Source organism: Micropterus dolomieu, linkage group LG03 (assembly GCF_021292245.1).
Source record: "Micropterus dolomieu isolate WLL.071019.BEF.003 ecotype Adirondacks linkage group LG03, ASM2129224v1, whole genome shotgun sequence".
Lineage (NCBI taxonomy): Eukaryota > Metazoa > Chordata > Actinopteri > Centrarchiformes > Centrarchidae > Micropterus > Micropterus dolomieu.
Genome location: NC_060152.1, coordinates 701,381 through 707,703, shown reverse-complemented (window position 1 = coordinate 707,703; position 6,323 = coordinate 701,381). Strand labels below are relative to the sequence as shown.

At 39.4% G+C, this 6,323-nt stretch overlaps 1 protein-coding gene across 3 annotated transcripts in view; it reads right to left on the bottom strand.

The window, feature by feature from the left end:
- Positions 1 to 1,641, bottom strand: part of LOC123968718 (zinc finger containing ubiquitin peptidase 1) — a 26,990-nt gene extending 25,349 nt beyond the window's left edge. For 2 of the 3 annotated variants that reach the window (XM_046045631.1, XM_046045633.1), the window contains exon 1: positions 1,484 to 1,641. The gene's annotated coding sequence lies outside the window, so the exon portion shown is untranslated. Of the gene's footprint in view, positions 1 to 667; positions 687 to 1,483 lie in introns of those variants that run through there. The other variant, XM_046045632.1, reaches the window with a different exon arrangement.
- Positions 1,642 to 6,323: the final 4,682 nt, after the last annotated feature.

The window sequence follows — 6,323 nt, the reverse complement described above, 5'->3', positions numbered from 1 at the left end:
CTAACACAACTTCTCCCCTTTCTGGTAGTCTTGTGCTTTCTCGTCCCTCTCCTCTCTCCTATCACTTCCTGCAGGTTTTCTGGCTCTGGAGCTGTGGAGTCTGGATCTGTGGTTGCGGGTCACCTGCTGCCCCCGTGTTCCTGCTCGACACCCTCTGCTGCAACGACTATTGTTACTAGTCCTATTGTTATTATTGTTATTATAATCATTAACATTACGACTGTTACCATTGACACTATTATAAACATCTGTACCATTTTTCATTTTGTCTGTACCTCTGTGTGTATATTGTGTAGGCTGCCTCCCTCCCCTCTCTCTCTCCTTACATCCCTCTCTTTTTCTCTATCTCTCTCTCTTTTTCTCTCTCTCTCTCTCTCTCTCTCTCTCCCTCCCCCTCTCTCCCCTTCACCCCAACCGGTCGAGGCAGATGGCCGCCCACCCTGAGCCATGGTTCTGCTCGAGGTTTCTGCCTCTTAAAAGGAAGTTTTTCCTTGCCTCTGTCGCCTAGTGCTTGCTCTTGGTGGGAACTGTTGGGCTTCTGTAAATAGCATCATAGAGTACGGTCTAGACCTGCTCTTTTATGAAAAGCGCTGTGAGATAACTGTTGTTGTGATTTGGCGCTATATAAATAAAACTGAATTGAATTGAAAGTATAAATTGCACTTACCAGAGAGGATATCAACCAGTGAACTGAGTCAGAGCTACCGGCCTAGATCACTACAAGAGCCCAGCACCCACAAGCCAAACACGATGGACCCCGAGAAACTTGCAGGCAAAACCCTGGTTTGAGCCATGGTTGTACAAACCCGCCAACGGTGGGTCTTCGAAGTACCAGACGGCGAGGAAACACCAAGGGTCCCTGATATTGTTGGATTCTTTAAGGGCCTTTTTTTTTAGAAACTTACAGGTGTGAAAGTTGTGAGAGGATGTGCAGAACAGATGAGGTGATTTTATGCCAATATATTCACAAATGAGCAAGCTATTGAAATTATTCACTTGTAATGTGCATAATTAAGAATTTAGATAAGAATAAGAATTATTTTCATGTTTGTTTACAAACTTACAGGTGTGAAATGTTTGAGGGTGGTCACTAGTTATATTAGCAGTGGTTTGAGATTTTTATGTTGAAAACAAAAGTTATTGAAGATTGAAATGGAGGTGTTACAATTTGCAGACGGACCCTAACTCCCCCTGCAGCGACAGGCGCATTTGACAGACATTCAGTGCATTGCGCTCTGGACTGCGTCGTTCTCTTCAGTGATTTTGAGGTGATTACAGCTGTGAAACTTCTGCCTGAATTAGCTCTCCAATATATCCTAAAACTGGGAGAAATGGAGATTTTGACACAGAGCTATTGAAGGTAACGAAAACCGACGAATGTTGAATATTAAACTAACTTCACAACGATTCATATGACGTTACATGACCACATGTACGGCCAGCCTGCCTTGTCTTTGTCTAAATAAGTTGGAAATGTACTCACGGTAATGCAGTGAACTCAATGTTGAAAAGAAGGAGGTAGGCTAAATATTTTGCTTTCCTTTCTTCAGTTTAGAGACCTTCTTCTTCTGCTACTGCTTCTTCTTTTTCTGCTTCTTACCAGCAGACTAGACACGTCGATGGCGTATTGCTGCCCTCCACTGTTCGTTATTCGTTATTCTTAGTTTGTGGTGATTTCCTATATCCTTTTGTATAATCCTGTTTTATGTATGTACTCATCAGTTTCTTCATTTTGTTCCGACTGTCCAAATTAAGTAGAGTACCTAGGCTAAATATAGATTCTCCAATTCCTCCCAGGTCCATGAAAAATTTCCTCCTTTGACAAGAGTACTTTCTGCAATAAACTAATACATGCTTCACTGTTTCCTTGTCTCCACATTCACATTTTCCATCAGGATGTTTACCTATCAATCTGGATAAAACTACTGCATCTCTTACATCTAAATGCACATTTTCCTTTCTATACTATTCTTTGTACTGAGTAATCTTTCTTTTCATGTTCCCATGATTTTTACCACATTTTCTGTGTAATCTGGTGACCCGTACTGTAAATTATTTTGAACTCTTTCCTCCTGCACTGCCTTCTTGGCCACATCATCTGCATCCGCATTACCCTCCACACCCATGTGCCCTAGAAACCCCACCTCATACCCTGCTTTGTGAATTATATACAACACCTGCATAATTTCCACAAGTAAATCAGGTCTGGACTTAGTTTTAGGATCTTTGATTGTAATTACAGTTGCTGCTGAATCACTACAAATGACTGAATGCTCCTGTGTGTTATCTACCACCCACTTTAATGCCCGTAGAAGTGCCACCAGCTCTGCTGTGAAGACTGACATTCTACACCCTTTTTAATAACCTATTAAAAATATAAGTTGGATAGAGTTAGTAAGAAAGCATTGAGGATTTGTGCTGGTGTAATGAGATCAACAGCAATTAAAGCAATCCAGGTTGAGTTAGGAGAGGTGCCCTCAGACCTGAGAAGAGATAAACTCATGCTTACGTGGATGTGGTTATGAAAACCATGCAAAGTATTATTCAGGAATGTTGGGAGTACAGTTATTTTAAAGGTAATGGCTTTGGCTGGGTAACAAAGACTAAATCAGTGGAATATGGATTAAATAATACCTGGTTTAACCTCCCTACACCTATTAATAATATCCCTATTTGGTTATTTCCAAAAACTGAGATAGACTTAAATATATTAGCGAATAGGAAGAGGATGGGAAAGGACATCTGGCAAGTCAGTACATAAGGAGCAAATATTACAGTTACTTAGATATGTATAGAGACAGATCTAAAGACAAGGGAGGAATAGGAAAATACCAACAATGAATGTAAGCATTGGGAAAAGATTACCTGATCAGGTGTCAGTGTACACAGCAGAAATGATGGCGATTATTGTAGGACTGCAGTGGGTTGAGGAAGTAAAACCAGACAAGAGTGCTGTGTTGTGTTGATTCCATAGCAGCCCTTTATAGTATTCAAAATATGAAAACTGAGAGAATTGATAGCATTTAGTGCTAGAAATCCAACAAAGTTTATTTAGATTACAGACACTACGGAAAGATGCTGGGTACCTGACCACGTAGGTATAAAAGGGAACGAGGGAGCAGACAAAATAGCTAAAAAAAATCCACCAGGACAAACGATGTCATAAATATACCCCTTGGAAAAGGAGAAGCTAAGGCGATAATCAAAAAAGAAATGATGAAGAAATGGCAGGACAGGTGGGATGTGGATAAAAGTGGAAGGAAATATTACAGCTTGCAAAAATCTATTACTGCTCAGGGTGTGAATAGAAGTAACAGAAGAGAGGATAGCATTTTAACCAGGCTAAGGTTTGATCACACAGGGTTAAATAAAACACTGTTTGTAATGGGCAAAAGTCAATCGGATGAATGTTTGGAATGTAGGTCCAAGGAAAATGCAGAACATGTACTATTACATAGTAGGGAATATAGGGATGAGAGGATGAGGCTAAATCATGAACAAATTTTGTTTATTTGTTTTTATTTATTTATTTTTGAAGATATAAAGTAGTCCCTATAACATAGTTCATGCTACATACTCCTTTAATGCACCTTTAAAAGTCATGGTTGCAATCTGCCATAAAACAAAAAAGAAGAAGAAGAAGTGCCCTTAAAAATATGACTGTAAGACCCATTATTTGAACTTTGTGTGATGTTTGTTGTACTTCTATCTAAACATCTGCCCTGCTTTATGTACACCCGCAGCGGGTGTTATGTATGGCTGCTCTGTAAACTGGTAAGCGATGAACGTGAGTCCGAGCAAATGATCACTGTCAGTGGTCTGGTTTCCTCCACCCACTGCATGTCTAATAATATTTGGAGCATTTCTCCTGTGTAAACAGATAATTCATCATTGATCCTCTTCCCTATTGTAAGATGAAACTCTGGAACAATAAAAGCTACTCCTTTTTTATTAACTAAATTCTATGACACATCTGTGTAGATCTGGACAAAACTGTGGGAGGCTAACTGTTAATATAGCCCATGCCTGTATGGTATGTGAATTCAAATTAAACTCCCTGGCTTTGTTCTTCTTTTCTTATAATGTCAAATCTACTGTGGCTTTAGGAAGTATCCAAGCTGGTAGACTGGCACTGTTACTGTTGGGCTAACGTTTAATTTAGCTGCTTTAAGTTCTGTTGCTTTTTTTGTCACTGTCCACCCAAAGCTTTTTGCCTTCCTCCTCTCCTTTTCCCAACAAGGTTTTAAAGTGTCCTGTGCTGATGATCTTAACTATGGCTTTTAATTGAACCCAGTGATTCAGTGATAGCTGCATTCTTTTCATCCATAGTGGCATGGATGAAAAGACCTGTAGTACACCTGTAGTTCTATGGAGGACTGATCCTCCTGACAGATTAAGATATAAATACATAAATAAATAAATGCTCAATAAATAAATAAGCATCCTATTAAAGGCACAAAAAATAAAGTTAATAAATAAATGTAGGCAGTAATTAAATTATACAATGAGACATAAATGTGTACATCTCTTTTAATTAGCTGCTTTATTTATTCACCCTTGTATTTATTGTCTGTTATAAACTTTATTTATTAAATACTTATTTTTTAAATGTATTTATTTATGTGTGCGTTTTAATATTTTACAGCCAGTACTCACCAGATCAGAGTTTAGCAGGCAGGCGAGAATGGGAACAGGTGAGTGTCACGTAGCACCCAGAGAACCTGATATGGAGAGGGCAGAGGAGAGTACCTTCAGCTTGGGAGGAGTCCCAGTACACCAAAGAGTAAAATGTTGAGGTGCCGGAACAGAGTTGCTAAACACCTCAGTTCACTGAAGGAAGCCATCTGACTGTCTGAGGAGCAAGCTTGTTGATGCACGTAGAGTTCTCTGCCATTTGACTGGTCCACAGATAGGGGAGAAGTTCACCCCTTGAGACATAGCCCCTCCTCCTTTGCATAATGAGGCAGAAATGCATAGAGAAACCATTGGGGAAATAAATAGGGTACAAAATGCAAAGGAAGAATAAAACAGACAAAAATAATAAAACACACACATAAATAAATACATTTAAAAAAGAAGTAATTAATAAAAAAAAAGTTTAAGCTAATAATAGCCAATAAATAAATAAGGTAATTATTATAAAGGTGAATAAATAAAGAAGCTAATGAAAAGACATGTATACATTTATGACTCCTATAATTGAATTACTGCCTACATTTATTTATTTACTTTATTTTTTGGATTTGCATTTAATGGATGCTTATTTATTTATTGAGCATTTATTTATGTATGTATTTATTTCTTAATCTGTCAGGATCAGTCTTCCATAGCACGCGGCATTAGTTTCAAAAAACGGCAGACAGCTGGCGGAAGTAGCGTCAGGTGTTGTTGACTCGAAAGGTTTGTTGGGAAAGTTTCAATAGGACGCCATTTTGCTCTTAGAAACAGAGGCAGCGCAGCAAATGTTGTAACGGCAGCTATTAAACTCCTGTACACATATTGAGGTACATTAAGTTGGATCTTCAGCGGGTAAGAATCCGTGTTATGGCAGTGTGTTATGGGAACAGATGCCGTTGTCACTGCAATTCAATGGGTTTGAAATATGTGAAACAACGCAGCATTAGCTAAGTAACGTTAGCTAACGTTAAGTTAGCTGTGAAGCTAGTTTAGTACCCGATGAGGAATTGCCCAAAAACATGTTGGTGCTTTTGCACGAGAAGTCACTAAAGCTCAGTACAGCAAAGTGCTATTGGATGGATTAACGTCAGCTGTGTGCATTGTCTTCATGCGAACAGTCCGGGTCGTGGTCCTGTTGTACCTTCAATTCAGTTTTATTTATATAGCGCCAAATCACAACAACAGTTATCTCACAGCGCTTTTCATAAAAGAGCAGGTCTAGACCGTACTCTATGATGCTATTTACAGAAGCCCAACAGTTCCCACCAAGAGCAGCACTAGGAGACAGAGGCAAGGAAAAACTTCCTTTTAAGAGGCAGAAACCTCGAGCAGAACCATGGCTCAGGGCGGGCGGCCATCTGCCTCGACCGGTTGGGGGTGAAGGAGAGAGAGAGAGAGAGAGAGAGAGAGAGAGAGATGGAAGGAGAGAGAGAGGGGAGGGAGGCAGCCTACACAATATACACACAGAGGTACAGACAGTAAAGGTGATGTTGCTATAGACTAAATGAAAAATGGTACAGATATTTATAGTAGTGTTAATGATAACAATCGTAATGTTAATGATTATAATAACAATAATAACAATAGGACTAGTAACAATAGTCGTTGCAGTAGAGGGTGTCGAGCAGGAACACGGGGGCAGCAGG